The 19,353-nt window shown below is 31.7% G+C and overlaps 4 long non-coding RNA genes across 4 annotated transcripts; all 4 read left to right on the top strand.

Annotated features, from left to right (window-relative positions):
• Positions 1-527: 527 nt before the first annotated feature.
• On the top strand, positions 528-3,296 carry LOC114577450 (uncharacterized). The gene is made up of 2 exons (XR_009832116.1): positions 528-2,179; positions 2,272-3,296. It is a non-coding gene; the product is annotated as an uncharacterized LOC114577450 (long non-coding RNA).
• A 510-nt stretch (positions 3,297-3,806) lies between these two features.
• On the top strand, positions 3,807-4,848 carry LOC133666973 (uncharacterized). Its single transcript, XR_009831916.1, has 2 exons — positions 3,807-4,550; positions 4,631-4,848. It is a non-coding gene; the product is annotated as an uncharacterized LOC133666973 (long non-coding RNA).
• Positions 4,849-8,379: 3,531 nt separating this feature from the next.
• Positions 8,380-10,446, top strand: LOC114577446 (uncharacterized). Its single transcript, XR_003697553.2, has 2 exons — positions 8,380-8,959; positions 9,279-10,446. It is a non-coding gene; the product is annotated as an uncharacterized LOC114577446 (long non-coding RNA).
• Positions 10,447-11,202: 756 nt separating this feature from the next.
• On the top strand, positions 11,203-17,867 carry LOC133666902 (uncharacterized). The gene is made up of 5 exons (XR_009831768.1): positions 11,203-11,433; positions 11,675-11,761; positions 12,914-12,996; positions 13,662-13,738; positions 17,416-17,867. It is a non-coding gene; the product is annotated as an uncharacterized LOC133666902 (long non-coding RNA).
• The last annotated feature ends 1,486 nt before the right edge of the window (positions 17,868-19,353 follow it).

The following is a 19,353-nucleotide window of genomic DNA, read 5'->3' as shown; positions in this document are numbered from 1 at the left end:
CTAGTTTCCTTCGGTTTGTGCTGGCAGATGGCGTGTGTTCGCGGCTAAACGCAGTTGTAATCTTAGAAATTGCCGTGACAGGGATCCATCGTTGCGTCGTGTAATACATGGCTGTATGCCTGCTTAAATGATATATCCATGCATTCATGTGGGAAGACGTGAATATAAGGATATACAGGGTGTTAGGAACTCAAGAACTTACCAAGAAGGGTAAATTTAATATTTAACATTTAATTAACTCTTGAGTTTCGTACAAATTATTTAAATTCAAATAATTTAACTCAAAATAGTTACATTCTACTTAAAATGGCATTCAATGAAACTTGTTGAAATGTTTATAATTATAAAAGAATTTTACAAATATTTCTTATAAATATTTAAAAATGTCTTCTTCTATATCAATTTCATTTTACATTATAATCATAAACATATATTATCAAAAATCCAGTCTAAAAATAGAATACCAATAAATTGTTAATTTTGTCCCTCATCGTTCGAAAAATGACTATGCACGATTCTTCCGGCCACAGTCGGTAATAATAAAACTCGCCTTACGATACCCAACAAAGAATCACCAATAGCAATGACAACACCGATTCAGAGTGAAATGTTAAACCCCCATGTCAGAAGCTTACTTTGATGTCGCTCGAAAAGGGGCCGCCATAAATTGTAGGCCGTTGCCATTAGCAGGGCATTTAGTGATAACGCAAGCGTCGAGGGGGGATAGGAGGGCGTAAAAGGTACAACGCCAATCGCGGGGTCGCGGGTCCGCCTACATCTGTTGGCTCCATATAATCGTTTATACGGGCGAGCCAGCTGATGCCGGCCCCTGCCATATAACCAACTTGTATGCAAATTATATTCATGCAATGGGATCTCGTACGATTACGTAGCCGGTACCAGGGCGCGAGTTTACAGCGGCAACACGCGTATAAACCTCCGCCGGATAGATAGCCGTGTTTCCTCCGTTCGATTGTAGAAGTGGCCACGTATGTGTGTCCAGTATTTCTGTATACGGTACTCGATGTTTCGACGTGTTGCGACTCACACGTACACACGTATACTACACTGGACGCACACGAACTAAACGCAGGATATGCGTAGGATGTATTTCGGTGTTTCTGTAGGTGATATTCGATGTTTCGACGAGTCTGTCGATTCACGTGTATACATACAAGTGTGCTACAGAGAGAAAACTTATATGTGTGTCGCATAGAATATACGTACAAAGTTGATATACGCGAGTATTCACGCCAAAGCACGTATTGCAATGTTCCTGGATGTATAAGTCGGCTCACATATACATATAAAGTTACGTTGCAATGTCATTTTTGAATGTATGTGCACAAATATATACATAATACTATATATATATATTTTCGATATGTCTATAATGAAATATATTAAGCCAAAATGTCTATTTTATGTGCTCTTACATATTTATATTTATTTGATGCTTTAATATGTTCATACACAAGTAAGAATTAATATTTAAACTGTAATTAGTGAGAATTATGTTAAAAATTTTCTAGGTTATGATACAAGTATTCCACGGAGAATCGTCTCATGTAGGCATTCAAATCGAAATGCGTATTTTCGTGTTTCTATATGTGTTATTCGATGTTTCTACGTGTCTGTCCACTCACACGTACACACACAAATACACAGGAACTGAGTGCACGGAGGCACCCAAGCCAAAACGCTGTTGCTGTCTCTCGTTATGCGCTCACACGCACCTCGCCCACGGACCAGTATCTGGCCGATGTTCAATTATGTACTGGGCCCAGTATGCTTACCAGTAATTTCCCGAATACCGCGATAATCTGTGTTATTATCATAGCGCTTTTACTCCTCTCCCCTCTGATTCCATGGCACGACCCTCTTTATCGCCGCGTTTCCTCGTGTCGTTATTGCTATATCGGCGACTCGTGCCGCCTTCCTACGTTAATTGGACGAGACCGTGTTACGGTTTAATTGTCGCTACTCTTAATTATGGCCCGTGTACCGAAGCTGTGTCAAGCTCTAAATTATCTTTCGAATTGTTTCCGCGTGACCGGGCCCCGATAACCGATCCTGGCGCCCTCTCCCCCCTCCACTTTCAAATTAACTGGCGAACGCATTGTTTCTCGTTTCTGGCGATACGTTGGATCTCTTGTTAACCTTATAAAGGGTATATGAGGTAGGTCGAGTCAATGAATATGTTAATTTTAAAAAGAGTAAGCAGAAAAAATATTTTTTCGGGAAATTGAGTTTATCATTTTCTTTTTTTAGGATATATAAATCAGTTTGATGAATCTTTTTTAGAAGGTAAAAGATGTCAAATGTCAACAAGAGGGCAGCACTTCGCAATATAATTCCCTGCAAATATTTATCTGTAATGAAAATTTAATTTAATATATTGCGTCCTCAAAGAATTTCCTCCAATTCGTGAAGCATTTACTTTAATTTTCAATTTTCAATAAAATGAATATTTCACCGATGATTAGATTAAATTAAGTAACATTGACTGATCTATATATATATATAACTGTATATGTAATAAAATTTTAGATAAGATTTCAAGTTTAGGTTAGGTTAAGTTGAGTGATATTGATACTTTCATATATAATAGATTTATGATATGATAATATTTCATAGATTTTATTAAGGTTTTTTATTATTAAGGTTAGATTAAGTGGCTGATCTTAAAATATTCGCAGTAAAGAAGAAAGAAAAATACATCAAACTTATTACGCGTTGCGTTTACGATATCTACTTTCGTCGCTTTAATGTATGATGGAACATCAAAGGAAAGAAGAAAGGAAAATATGGCACGAGCACAAATCACGCGACGGAAGACGAGCATGAAAATCGTTAACAGCAAGCAACTGCGTGCCAATTTGGCTCTTACTTTAAACACGGCAAACATCCAGCTTGTTACACTAATTATAACATCGACCCGTTTCTGTTTTCCGATCTATTCTGCGATTCAGCCTTCCCCCGGTTCCCGCTGGAAATCGTTACTCTTCTTGGTACTACACGTTTCCACGTTTCGAATTCGATTCGACACAGAATTTCGATATGTCGTTCGATAAATGGATCGTGTACTGGCCAGAAAGTGATATTAATTAGCGATAATAATACAACCAAACTCCTCCATGTCGTTCATTTGTAATGATATTTCCATTTCCTAAATCATGATTTATTGTAAGAATTGGGTTGTTTGAATTGTGGGAAACAACGAATTTTCACGTGGTTATTATACGATATATTTAAAAAAAAAAAGACTACATAATAAAATAATATATCAAATCAAATATTAGCAAGAATATTATTCGCATTATATATTGTTTAATCTAATCTAATTAAATTTAAACTAACCTAAAATTAAAATTTAAAAGTACATTTTCGCATAACCTAATTTACTAGTCTAAAACTTGTATTAAATTAAACATTAAAAATACGATATACTTTTGCATATATCTTGAAAACTAAAAAACATATTCTACAAGATATTTAAAAGTTACACAAATTTCAAAATCATTGAAATTAGAAAAGTTCTTTTCTACGTAATTATCACTATACTATCATAACCCTACTTTTAAAGCGTGCCGCCAATCTAAAAAATATCAAGGAACAAAGCGGTTCTTAAATCCTAAGCGGTTCTTTAGCAATTACCAACTTTCCCACAGAATAGCGGCCACCGAGGAACAATTAAACCATCCTCGTCGAATCGAGCCGATCAACGAGATACATTCCATTCGAGGTGCACACGGGCGGTCCTTTGAACGCCTTGTCAAAAGGCAAGAGGGTTAACCTGTGGTGGCGCTGCGCGGCGCTAAAGGGCCGACGCGGGGCGCCGTGGAATTTATTGGCGCGCGTTTCGGCCTTCTAGATGTAAACGAAAATGTGTAACGCCCGGCGTGGCCGTCGAGGCGTGCACGGGGACCGAGTCGCCTCCCCTAAAAGGGCGCCTATCCTGTCGATGGAGTAGAGGAGGAAGAAGAAGAAGAAACGCAGCATCGGTGCGAGAGGGGGGGAGAGGCAGGATGAGTGGCGATCGGATTTAAAGGGGGCCGCTGATCGACCAACAAGTGGTGGCGGCGCCTTCAAAGGATCCTTCCACCTTGCTCTTTCGCTTCTGCCCAGTGCATCCTGTCTCTGTTCCCCTGTTTCTATCTCGTTCTGTTCTGGCGGTCGGGTGACAATCGGGTCGCCAAGGTATTTTCTCCTAAAATACCCACACCTATAGTTCTCCCCATTAGATTAGATGCCGCGGCGCACGAAAAAGAGACTCGCCTAACTCGACACGGACGCGAAACCACCCGACAACAGGGGAAAAAAGGAAGAAGAAGGGGGAACAAGACTACTCTCCTGCTTAATGATGTGCCGCGCTAGCGATCCGCGCTCGACGCGCCACCGCTGCGCTGTTTCTTTCTAACTGTGGAATAGGGATTTTTGTGTACTCGGACATCCACTTTTCGAATTGATTTTAAATTCTATCAATTTCTGAACGGATGAAAATTCAAAAGTGTACAATTTAGTAATGGATTTGTTACTAAAAATTTGAAGTAAATAATTAATAATCGATGAATTATTGATTTCTCTGATCGATTGATTTTCGGAATCTCAAAAATTTGTAATGTTTCAGATTTCTTAAATGTGCTACTGAGGTAAGAGAACGTTTCTGTGGATAAATAAAGAAGTTTTCGTTTAATAGAGAAATTTGGTGTGATTATCTTAAAAAGGACATTTAGTGCTTGAAATATAAATTGAGATCTATTTTGAGGTTATGATACTGCGAGAAGTATATTTATAATTTTTATACGTGAATTATAGAAAATTTAATAAATAATAAAAATTTTGTTTCAATTGATATTTCTTTTGTCTCTTTAAAAATTTATCTAAAATAATTAATAATTAAAAATAAATCTTTCAAATTATTACTAATTATAATTGTTCTTATTTGTTAATATATAATTTCTCAACATATTTATAAATATTTATAGGTTTAAAATTTTCCATAAAATTTTCATGACACGTCGAAACAACAGACGGATGAACGTTGGAGTAGTCTGTTGGTTAATTGTATATTAGGGGAGTAATTATTGATGACGTTGACAGTGTTTAATTGCCGTCGGTGTATCGATACATGATTCAATTCTACAAGAGCTAGTCTGTTCATAATAAACACTGGTCAGTTAAGATCGACAGGTACATTACTAACTTATACATTTAGTGACTAATTTGACGTTATTGATAACGTGAAATCGTCATTAATCGTGTTAATGTAATTGATTTCCTAAATCACTTCTCAGAACTATAAAAGTTCAAAACTAGATAATTCGAATATTTATCGTATAATATTTAATATAAAAAAAAACTTGTAGATTTATAACATTAACAATATTATTATTATTATTCACATTTTAATAAAAATTACATGTAAAAGAAAGTTAGAAAGTAAAAGACAAGAATATCAAAATTTTATGAAATTTTAATTAACAACCTGTAACTAAAAATATGTGATTCTATAAAAAAAAGTTTGTTTTTGATTTATGATTAATATTATCAATACAGATATATATATATATTATACAATGATATTGTCAATTTTTTGTTAGAACATATAAATTTTCATGAATACAATTAAAAAATTGAAACTTAAATCTGTTCCACCTTTTAAATATGATATATATCTTATTTTGGATATATATTATTTTTGTTCACTTATACGTTTAAATTTCCCATAAATGCATCGATATTCTCTTGATGGAAACAAATTTTACATTTGAATAGGGTAGAATAATATGTATAAAGTTTTCAAGAGGAGTAACATCGAGATTGTGAAACGGAAGACTATTTCTGCCGAACTCGTAACTCGTATTCTTCACAGTTGAGCGTGTGTCCTTGCAGTATGAAGCAATTTACATGAGTCGACTCATGCCCCATCCTCGAGAATTCTGAAACCACGTTCAGGCGCGAGCCAGAAGTTGTCACTGCGCCAGAGGCCATTTGCCTTTGAAAAGAAAGGATCTGGAATTGGAAAATGCGACTGTACTACAAATACACTTAATTCGACCGCATACTGTAGCGATCCGAATAAATTTGAAAAATTATCGCCTCTTCTGTCCATTTTTTAAGAAAGAATAGAAATTTATTTTTCTTATTCGTTTTTTTTCTTTGAAAGATTGCATTAATATTAATTAATAAATATATCTTTATTATATGAAATATATTATTTTTGAATTATTTTCGACCCAATCATCTTCTTCTTCAAATTTATAAAAATCTTTATATATATTTAATTTAATATTTAATTTAATTTAATAATTTTTCATTAATTTTTGATTTACTAAAATATGTTAAAATTTCAAATTTCCCACTTCATTAACATGTAAAATTAGGTTAAGACAATTGCAACGCCACCTGAGTTTATTTATAGGAATAAAGAAAATTGTGGCAGCAGTGTATATATATTTTATAGAGAATATACGACAAAAAAAAGATTTTAATAATTCTTTTAGTAAGAACAATCTAATCGAAAAAGGATTTAAATAATATGTAAGTACCTATCTAAATAAAGATATTTTTTATTATCTATTATTATTTTTAATACACTTTAAATGTATAATAAAATCAGTTAACCTATAATTGCATTTTCTTAGTAATTCTAAAAACAAAAAATTAGTCAAATTCCAAAATTTATGATTCAAAGTATTAAACTTATTACTATATACTATTACAAGCTTATCACTATTAATAAAAGTATTTCAAGATTTAGAATCAAATGTCGCCACTGTCGTAAATTAACACTTACATATTATCCACTCGGAATAAAATTATTGCTATGCACAGTCAGTTTCTTACGATAATTGAAAATTACAGTACAACGAGATGATAGCCACGATAAATCCGGACCACAACGTCGTACGTAAAAGCGATAATTTCCTTTCTCAATTATTTTCAACGTACGAGCAACCCCTCGATAGCATAATCTCACAGTGATCGACCAGTTTCTCGTGGAATTCACCTTTCCCCATACCCTCCATTTCTTCTCTTTATTAGCGAGTAAAATCGCACGCGAACATTCTTAGATGTTGTATGCCGTGGCCATTAAGTGGAAACCGAGGCTAAGATTACAGGTATTGTACCCTAATCTCTTCCACGTCCGCGTTCTGCAAGCCGATACAGACGTATCGTGACCCACTTATAAATGTCTAGATGTCGTGTTTCTCAACCTTTAAACCTATCGTGATGTAATCGGTACAACGTTCACACGCGAGTGGTCGCCGTCTGATAATTCGTATCAGGTAACTAAGCCACCCGATATTCAGACGGTGCAAAAATATCGTGGAACGACGCGGGTATCAATAACGACACGAACGTGGAATATTTTCCCGTGGTGATTCGAGCGGAATAGCGACAAGACGAATGGCGGCGTGATGACTTAACCTCTTAAACTTTTATTTCTATAGATACAATTAGAATTAATCGTATTTAAAAATTCGTTCTTTCCCTACGAAAGAATTTTTAAATTCAACTGAATCGTTGTTATTACTTTTATCTTATAATTTAATAAATCGATTTATATTTTGACTTAACCTCTTCACATTTGTAGAATATCAATAATGTCAATATCTAGATAGAGAGAATTAATGATTAAACTTAAAATTTGCTATCTTTTTATAAAAAGATTTTTTAAGATTTTATCAATTTTTGAATTGATAGCTGATCCTAAAATTTGCCATGATCATCATTATTTGAATATAAAATAAAATTGTAAAAATATATAAAAGATGCATATTGTAAATGTATATTACGAGTCTATTTTATATATACAATTACTATGTATTTTTAAATAAGAATTTCTATCTATCATTCTCTATGACTTTTACTTTGATATAAGCTTTATGACATTTAAGGAGTTAATTATCTTATATGCCTACGTTTGTATTCTTCAAATCTCATAATTCCATTTACAAGAGGTTAAGTCTTACTTAATGCCCAATAGAAAATAGATAATTATTAATAGTAAATATATCCACTGAAAAATTCGTACGTAATTTCATAAGTAGTAAAACAAACAAACATTTTAAGTTTATTATTAAAAAAATTACCAAAAGTCGAATTCCTTGTCAAGAATCATTGACATAACGGCCAAAGAGAATTTAGCATTCATCGAGCCATTCGGGAAAAAACCAAACCGCAAAAATTCCAACGATTCTCTATCCTCTTCCTTTAACCCAACATTTTCCCATTGAATACCGGTACATTCTGCCCGCCCAAGACCTCTCGACCACGACAACGATCGCGGAAGCGGTATCGTCGGATACAAGTTATCTATAAGCGACGTGTACTCGATAATGTTCTTACAAAATGTTCTCGACCCGTAGGCCGATTACACGAATGTTCGAAAAGACCGGCAACGAAGGAGCTTGGCGACCAAAGGACGAACGAGGAAGCGGGTAGAAGGAACGACGATTACTAGAAGGCCAGCAAAGGGTGAGGGAAGTCGGCCATATTGAAGAAGGGTGGACATACGTAGCGAAAGAAAGAGGAGAGGAGGAGAGAGAAAGAGAGAGGCCACGAAAGGAGAGACCTTGCTCTTCGAGCAAGTTGCCACAGTGTCGAGAGTGAGCAGCACCATCTTGTTAACAGTCGAGTTCTTTTTCCATCGGCGTCGACTCCGATAGGCCTACGGTGCCATGGTGGGCGTTCTTCCTCGTCTTCCTATTTTGTCCACTCGTCCATGCTCCGCCTCGTGTGGTAACCTCGACTCTCCTGCACGTGATCGGTACGCTACGCCGAGAGATCTGAAAGGGTACCAACGAGTCGTCGACCAGTTGCCTACGTAACGACTTTGGCCACGTCCTTGCGCGCGAAGAGATCACGAGTCCTCGATGGGCTATCACCTGTCCACCCAGTAACTTTATTCACTCCTCGATATTCCTGGAAAGGAAGAATGGCTACTGATAAAGTATCTATTCGATTTGTTTTCTTTTATATATTGGATGTATAAATTATTAGAAACAATTTGAAATTATCAATTATGATAATGATTGTAATTTGTAATTTTAATTTTAATAATCGGTTAGAAAATGTTGCTGATCCCTTTTAACCAGTATTAAATACTATTTAAATAATAGATACATAAAATATTTTCATATTACATGATACAGTAATCTAATAATAATAATTTAATAATTAGTAATAAATGATAATTAAATTGAAAAGAAAAATAAATTTATTAAAATGAATTTACTTACAAATTTATAATTAAAATTTGTATTTTTAAGGTTATGTCAAGGTTGTGTTCCGAGAATCATCAGGCAGCCAAATCTATTCCACGTCGGCTTACTTCGATTTCCATAATTTCGTTACGCCTCGACTCACCTTAATCGCCGCGATACATTAAAGTATCATATATCAAAAATTCGTCATCCCTGGCGCCACGTTACCATCACCGATATCCCAATTATGACGAAGAGTAACGTTCGAACGTTCTCTAACCAGTCACGCGATCGTCCAACGTCGATCCAATATCCACACGGATCCTCTTTCACGCTTTTATCTCGAAAACGATGGTTTCGAGGGACAGGTGCGACTAACCTTGAGATAAGGTGTCCGACCAGCTGCATTCGCCGCGAATGTGGTCGTTAGAAGGATCAGGCGACGAAACCGGAGGAATAAGGGAAGATACACATCCATTACCATCAGCATGCAAATTAGATCGAGGATTACCGCAAATCCTTTCGTAACAATCCACCCGCTGCCGAAGAGAAAAAGGGAGGAGGAGAAAGGAGAAAGGATGCTGTCGAGAGATAAAGATTCAAAAGAGAGAGAGAAATTCGACCGCAAACTCCTCGCCGGAACTTAATTATCGTCTGGCATCGGTGTCGAGGGATGCTTTACGAATGGTACCAGAGATTGGTCTTTTTTTAAAATGGAATAAATATTCGACCCAACGTAATTGGCGTGAAGAAGGATTCCTATTTTCCATTGATTAGATTGACATAAACAATTTTCCATGATTTATCTGGTAGACAAGTTTCTTCAATTATATATGTTCAACATAAAATATCCAATGAATAATCCACGCAACTTGCAATTATTCATTGGATTGCGATTGAAGCATTTTTTTATATCTTTCAAGTTTTTGATAGCAACGTTTTTTTCAAACTTTGTTTGTTGGATTTATGAATAGATAAATAGATAAAAATTTGATTTTAGACAAGTTATTTCAATAAATAAGTTATTCTTGTAAAAGTTATTCTGAAAAGAATGTAATAATAGTATAAAAACATATATTGATACTGTTTTGTCATAAAAAATAGTCATAAAGAAGCTAATGAAATGCTTGATCCAAAGCCAGTTATGTTATATATATATTTATATTATTGTATATAATGTTTCAAAGAATTATTAAATTTCTTTTTTATATCTTTCCATTTTGTTAAATTCTGTTAATTGTTGGTGTTTAATAGTATTTCATGCTTCAATTTTGTGTAATTTAGTTTTGTTATTGTGTTATAGATTACATTATTTTCTTATGTCTCAGATTGTTTTAATTCATATAACTTATATGTTAAATTCTTCTCATATTCCAGTTTTGTCAGATTTGTTGTATTCAATTAGTTTTTTATATTTTTATCTTTTTTATTTGAGCTAGTATCTTTATTAAATTCTATTTTACTTTTATATTACATTATTTCTGTTTAACTTTTATATAAATCTCTCTCTTGTATTTATACAATTTTATTATATTTAGTTAATTGTTATGTTAAATTTTAGTCTTTATATCTTTGCTTCTTTTTAATTCAATTAATATCTATGACAAATTTTTTTTACATGTTATAATTTTTTCAAATTCATTTAAGTTTTATATTAAATTCTTCTATTATATTTTCATATTTTATTTATATTTTATCTCATATTTATTATATTTTTTATATTTTAGTTTCTTTTAATTTAATTAATTCTTATGCTAAATTTTTTTCTTATATCTAAATTTGACTCAAATTTAATTAATTTTTATGTGTTTAATTTCTTCTAATTTAGTTGATTGTTACATTCCAATTTTTTTCTATATTTCTTTTACATTTAATTTATATATTCTTTTATTTTCAGTTATATTTTAGCTAATCTTTATATTTTAATTATATCAATTAATTTAATTATCGTATAAAATTAAATCTATTAATTTATTTTTATTATATTTATAGATGACACTTTGTAAAATATCATATATTATTACGATTCATAATTTAAGTGTATTATGCAATATATTTACTTCAATTTTCGCGCGACTAAATAAATAAGAAACCATATTGTTCCTCCAATCAGAAAACCTCTAAGAGAACCTGTTGCATATGGCGTCATTTTCTTGTCGAAAGTCATCGTAGTGAGACGTATCATCAGTTCAACGATTTGATTTTTACTTTACATTAAGCAGTAAGCAATTCTATTCATATTTTGTTATAAATTATAGATTAATTTTGTTTATTTAATAATTTATTCATTGTGATAGAATTAATTAATCTTTTAAACTTCTTTATAATTCGCTTCAATCGTTTGATGGTTAGCATCATAGTAATATGTCATATCGAAATATATCAAGACATTAAATTCATTTATTATAATATAATTTTAATTTCAAATATTTATTTTGTGATATTGATCGTTATTTGTCCAGATCATTTGATTGTCAAAATGAAGAAAGAATAATGATTTAATAATTCCACGACGATTAATAGCCAATAAAATGATTTCTTTAAAGCAGGTAACATTTTAATTATATTAATAAAATTATGCGTATATATAGAATAGTTTTTTTTTTATTGTTTTTTCCAATCATTTAGGAAGTTTAATTTAATTTTAATTTTAATTTAATTAAATTATTTTATTTGAATAATGCATATGTATTTTTTTATCAGATGAGCATAAATTCTATAAATATAACGATGTCACGTATTGTTTATATATTTGTTTCTGTCTATCGTCTATATTAAGCTTGAGGTTATAAACATTTCTTATAAGAAATTGTGGTTGGCATTCGTAACATGCTCGACATGTTTTGTTTTCAAACTGTCGAGCACATCCCCTCCCTAATTTGTTATTCGATAATCGAAATCGTGATACGAGGTATCATTGTCCTCTCGATAATTGTGGTGTATGGACACGTTATTTTTCCGTGAGATATGTGATTTATTTGTTATTTGTTATAATATTTATTTCCATAATTATTTTTTATCTAATATTTAGTCTGTTTATTGATATAATAAATATGATTGAAATTATGAAAGCTAAGTTATACTTTTTTCATTATTTATTTTTTTGATTGTTAGAACAAATCGCATCATGACTTTATAAAATGGAATTTCAGTTTGATTATTGTTTAATTTTAATATATTACGTTATTATATTATACGTTATTATTTCTTTTTAATATTTAATTAATTAATATATAATTAAATATATTTAATATATTTTTATATATTATATTTGATTTATCGAACTGTTTATCGAACATATTCCCCTTTTTAAATTCGATAATCGAAATCATGGCGTCGGGCGTCATTATAGCGTCGATAATTGTGGTGTAAAGACGTGTCTTTTCTTTGAGGTATGAGATCAATTTTTTACGTAATATTTATTTATTATAGCTTTTTTATCATTATATAATATATGTATATAATATATCATCTTAATATATGCTTGAATTAATATGTGCTTGTTAATATAATTAAAAATATTTTTGGAGCTAAATTATTCCTTTTTTTTATTCATATATTTGAAGGTTAGAGTTACAGATAGTTCATATTATAACTTTTTAAAATTGAATTTCAATTTGATTGTTATTTCATTTTAATACAATTAATTAAATCTGTATACATTATATGTTTATTTGAAGATTTTTTATTATATTTTTTAGATTATGTAATCGATTGCTGAAATAACTTCGAAGGCAGAAAAAATTTCAATATGGATGCCATTATGCTTTTTCATGGAGATATGGTAAAATTTGATATTTTGTATGTTTCGTGTTCTATATGTTATTCTGTTTTTATTAATGATTATTGTTAAATAATTCATGATACATTTCTTTATATATATATATATATATATATATATATATATAAAACGTATTTTTTTATTTTTGAAAAATTAATAATGAAGTCAAAATTTCAAAAAAATAATAGTATTTTCTGAGACAAATGTTGGATAGAAAAAAGTAAAATATAGAAATATTTTTTTTCTTTTCTTATCTCTTTTACATTATTAATATAATTTTATTTTCAGAAAATTTTTGTAACCGCAAACAATGCCGTTGATAGAGTCAGTATTTTCTAATAGTATTTTCAATGTTCTTCAGAGTACGATTGTTCTATTTAAATAATTGTTATTTGAAATTAGAGTTAGTGTTTTTTCCTCATTTATTATCTAAATGGGCGTGTCAATAGTCTTTTATTTTTTTTTTAATTTTCGTCTGGGGTATTAGAGTCAGTGCATTAAGAATAAAAAGCGATTACCCATCACGCAAACAGATAATTATCTTTATATATTTCCCATGAATATAGAATTTTTTTTCTTTAATTTTTTTTTTCTTTATTTAAATTTTTTTATATAATTATTATATAAATTGTGTATCAAATTGTATTTAATTTTTTTCTTTTTTGCAGTTTCTATGTTTGATGACAGGTGATAATTTTTCATAAAATGCAATAGCATTGCCAGCGCAGATTCTTCACATCTAATGGTGAGTCGCATGCATTTTTGTTCCTCCGGTCACTCAATCATGTCGTAGGATGAAAGGTCCGAATCGACACGAGTGATTGGTTGTATACGTAGAATTTTGCACGAGCACAGTGACCGCGGATATTTATTACATCCGTGAATAGTAACATTTGCTTTTTCTATATTTTATTTATTAGTTTAGGCTAGGTCTTTTTGCACATCGAGTTCTAGAATATTAGTTATATTAATTAATTGATTTTTAAATAATAATTATGTACAAAGAATGATAAAATTTGAATAAACTGAATGTGTAAAATTATTAGAAAGTTATAAAATAAAAATATATTTAATGATATTTAAATTTTATTATAATTTCACATATATATTATTAATAAATATTTTATCCATATATTTAAAAATGAATTGAATTTTATGTGCAAAAAGACAATTCGCGACAGGTAGATTGCTGAATCAAAGCAACAAGTTTTGAAGTTTATTTTCATATTTTAGAAAATTTGCTTTGACGAAGGAATCGCTTGAGGTTATTTTCACTAATATTCATATTACATAAGAATGAATCTTAATTTTTTTCAAAATACATAAAATAAAAATAATTTATTAATATCAATAATAATTCCTTTTATTAAATATATTAAATTACATTTATTAAATTAACAAAGTAAAGTCACAAATAATTTGATATAAAATAAGAATATGCAAAACTAAAACACGTTAGCCCGTTAGATATGAAATAAACGTAACTAATATCTTTTTAGCTCAGGATTTTCAGATTTAACTTCCATATTCATTGTCAGGATCTCGCTCACGTGCCCAGGCGATGAACATGATGATCCTAAAGTTTAAGTTTCTAATAATTTCTCAGCGATTGACGATGCGTTAGTGTATCCTGCGCGACGTATTTTCCACATTGTGTGTGTGTGTGTGTGTGGTTAGGCTGTGGAATTGCGTCGTTTCGATTGTAATTTCATTCATTATCATTAATTTAATTTCCATTCCACGAATGACAATATTACATATAAATAATATTTTTATCATTTTTCCTACCAAATTATAAGTAATTCATAAAAATTCCAATATTTATCTCGATAACTTCATTTTTTTCAAAAATATATCGATTCTTTTCGTCCATGAATATCTAATTAAACTCGATATACGATTTTTTATATCGCAATGGTCACCAGCCATCGTCAATCGATTTCAGGAAACTGGTACGTACATTAGAGTGTGCAAATAGTGTGCCAAGCTCGGGTGTCGGAGGCGTCCCGGGACGTTCTCCCTAGTGTAGGCTCTTCGCGCCCGAGCGTTGTGCGTGAGAATCGTTGGAACGACCGTGTTGGTGTGCCCGTTGTTTTGTCAACTTTGAATATAGGGTTAAGTAGGATAGGTAGCATACTTCTGGTGTGTCTGTTAATTATAAGTAGGTAGGGCAGGTTGTCACAGTCTCTGATCGGGTAGGCGCGTTTTCGCGTGACAACCTGTTTCAGGAAATACAATTTGAAAAGTGGAAGGTGAAATTATGGACGAGTGAAGTGTGTCACTCTTCTCTGCCCGTCGACTTTTCGAATTTCGTGCTCGCGATTTGATCTCGAAACGAACGTTCGAGATTCTGTTTTTTTTTTTTTTCTTTTTTTCTTGATTTGCGATCAGTGAATCTCGAGCCTAGATTTAAGTTTCAGCGAGCATCGCGCTCGAAGAAGAGGCAAATTGCCGTTGAAGAGGACAACTACCAATGGCTTCTCATCTTTTGGATCTTATCTTCGATACAAAGGATGGGATGTCATTTTTGTTATTATTTCGTCACTGTGCTCGTTTTAGTAGTATGTAGTAGCAGTAGTTGTATTGTTGTAGTAATAGATGGCATGTGGGCCCATCATCCAGTCATCAATCGCGATTTTTTAATTATTGTTGTGATAAATAAATCACGGTTTGAATTAATTAGTAAAATAATCGCATTTACTGTAGTATTGGGATTTAAAAAACGTCGCATATTGTTTTTGATTATTTTGATTACAAATTACTGTAATATAATTTTTTTATATTTTAAACATAAATTTATTCTGCAGTATTAGATATAGATTTTGTTTTATCGCGATTATTTTAATTTTTTAAATTGTATTTAAAGTAGTGTTGCGTTTAAGAATTGTCCAAAGTCTTTCCACTATTACTGTAGAAGTATGTTATTGCAGCTGAAAGAGCTGATTGAACGAGTTAGCAGTAATTCAATATGAATGTACAAGTTATAAATAGAGTAAATAATAACTTCAACATCTGAAGTAGTATATTTTGTCTTTTTTTTCACTTTTTTTATTTGTTAAGCGTAAATTATTGAAATAATATATAAAACAGTAGTGTTGTGAAATAGATATTCCACCGACTTATTTGTTCAGGTTATTATTTTTCTTTTCAGCATCCTCTAAACAAAATGTTACTGAAAATACTATTAAAAGATTGAAATAAACTGTATTTGAATAGTTTCATGCAATTCAGCTCAATTTTGGAAATGGAAAATTATTAAATAATTATTTATCATTGAATTATACTAATCCATTTGCATAGCTTGTTTCAGGAAACATTTAATGGTCCAATTATTTGTAAATATAATGGATGGATGAGATAGATATAGATAGATGCAAATAAGATTTTTAATATATGGAATTTATAAACAAATTATTTAATTGTTAATATATATTAGAATTTGAACTTCTCGTTTCAATCATCTTGTAATTCTCAAATCCTCTAGTCTTATAACATTTGATGCTATCATGAAAAAGCTCGTTTTCCTCGTTTTCTTCGTTTTCCTTGTTCCTTGGCCAAATTCTTCAGGAAAAATATTCATCTTTTTGAAACAATCATATCCTTGACCTGATAGCTTTCACTCTGAACAATCATACCATATTGATACCTAATAGTTATGCAATTGCAAGTCATTAAATATCTATATGCATCCTCATTTTCTGTGATAACATGTAACTTAAAAAATCCTAATAATTATCTAAGTGATAAATAAGTCTTAAGAAAATAAAAAGATAATATTTATTTGACCAGACCTTTTCCATAACAATTGATTCAAATTATATTTTAACAAGAGTTGTTGGTCATCAAGTAAGTCTTATTCAATAGTTATTTAATGATTAAATTATAAGCTAAATAATAAGTAACGATAAAATTAACAAATAATAAAAATATATAATCGGTTTTATTTTTATTATTTATACAATGCTCCATATAATAGTCAAACAAGTCTTATTCTATTACTATACCAACAATACACGCATTGTTCCCATTCATTTTCCAACCGATTCTCCTCCTCCTGAATTAACGTTGACATAATTTCTTCCCCGATACACAAGCTTTCTCTGTTCTTCGCCGAGCTCTAATCAACTCGTGGAAACCATGACGTAAATATGAAATTTATCCGTGTTATCCGGAGACAACAAGCGGCATTCATTTACATCGATATCACTGCCAGCCTTTAAATCGATCGAATAGTAGAAACCGTGTTTCAAGGCTGTCATTCATTCCCCCGTTCCTTCATTCAACGGATTTTCATTCCGTTCTATAAATTATTATCCACGGAATACTTCCTTCTTCCATTTCTCACGAGCGAGAACATCTTTATACTCGTCCTCGGTTATCATCGAGCTTTACGATTATTGTCCCTCCGTTTGATGTACACAGGTTGTCGAACAGCATTAACAGCAGCTGCAAGGAAACGAGAAATGGACCGTTTTAATGGGCCTGTTCGATTTGCATCGGGCCTGAAGATGCGCGAGAAAACCGGAATCGTCCGTGTATCAATCCAAGTAATACACTTTGTGGAGGGATATTGAGAATTTCGAATGTCGAACCGATGTTTACTCGAACGAGAAGCTTATTAACGATAACGTGTGTCCGATTCGTGTCGAAGGGACGCGCGTATAGATTAAGTAATATGTGTGCGTGTATTTTCTTTTTTTCCTTCATCGATTTTACCGAAGAATAAAAAGAATTTGCGTGGACAGTTTACGATTTCGTGCAATTCGTGGAATTTTAAGTGAATAATAACGAATAATATATATATATATTCGTATAAATAAATGATTCTTTCATTGTTTGAGCATCGATTTTAGAGGTTAAAATAAAAGTTAGTATACAAAAATGTCACTTGAAGTTTAGTTATTAAATTTGCAAGTGATTCAATCTTCCATTGAATAAAGCGAGAGGAAGATAGAACGAAGCGAAAGACAAAAAAAACGATCCAATTCGATCAATTTTAATTGTTCTCTGATCAATCTCTCCGTTGAGAAAATTCAACAGCAAAAATCATTTCCAAGGATCCAAGTTCGAACAGGGACAAATGACACAATTAACGGCTACGCCGTAACATGGTGCTTCGCGTTAAGTCGATAAATGTGGGGTACCAAATACGTGGCGAATCTTACAACCTCATGCATTACGGTGGCGACGTTGAACACGTCAATATGTATCCAGAGGCGGGGAAAAAAAAGTAATGAAGAAAAATAAAAGGAGCCTGCCGGTAGTCGAAAACAACGGTGCCAGGTTGAAACTGGATCTATAAAGATAAGAGGGATAAGTCCTCTTCGTGAAATGGATTCGCCTTCGAGGTCTTATCATCGAGCGTGTACTACGTATTAAGGCGGCCGCGCATGCGTACCGGCTCAAGATGCCGAACAAATCGCGCAATTAGCGACGACCAGCGGTGAAACCGTGCGGAACGAAACGAAATCGATGTATCGTTACGCGTGCAATGGACGATAACACACGGGGGCTCTCTGTAATTTTCGCTTCGATAAATTGTGCCTCGAAAAAGATGAGAAACTTTGCGTTAGGTAAACACAATCGTAGAAACGGTTTACGTGTTTACATGTTTTATCGAGGATCATATTCGGATGACAAAAGTCGTACGGGATAATACATTTTGTGAGAGTGAAAGATTGCGTCGATAAGGAAGAGCAAATTGTCAAGAGTCGAGTTTTAATGTAACGGATACAGCGGAAAGATTAGAAAAGTAAAAAAAACTGTAAAATTGATTTTTTTATGAATATATTCGTTATTTTTGATTATTATTATATTGTTGTTAGACTGCGGATTTTTTATATATTTAAATAAAATTTGAATGGACATGGCATGCGAGAAAATGCAAAATGTGCAAAGTATATATATTGATATATTTTTAGAAAGATGGATATTTTTGGGATTAATTGTAGATATAAATCTCTATCTCACAGAGAAAATATAATATGGAAGACGTAACGAGAGGAATATTCATCATTTAGCTCGAATATTTCTATGAAATTGATGTTCTATATTGTGGATTTAATACAAGATGTTTAAAGGTGGAATAAAATAAGAAGAATCGAATCGACCACCTGTTAACACTAGAATTATCATCCTATATATATATAATATCCAATATACAAAAGTTATAATAGAATTAAAACATTATCATTAAATATATCAACAATCTATAATTACATATAATTAAAAATTATTTTTCTTACAATTCTTGAAGAAAAAAATTATAGAACAAATTAATTTTGCCAAAAATATTTAAATATCATGTAAAAACAACAAGAATTAGAATCCTATATATATATATCTTTTCTTAATAAAGAA

Source organism: Apis cerana, linkage group LG11, assembly GCF_029169275.1.
Source record: "Apis cerana isolate GH-2021 linkage group LG11, AcerK_1.0, whole genome shotgun sequence".
NCBI lineage: Eukaryota > Metazoa > Arthropoda > Insecta > Hymenoptera > Apidae > Apis > Apis cerana.
Note: the sequence above shows the minus strand (reverse complement) of the source record. Positions and strands in the feature narration are given on the sequence as shown.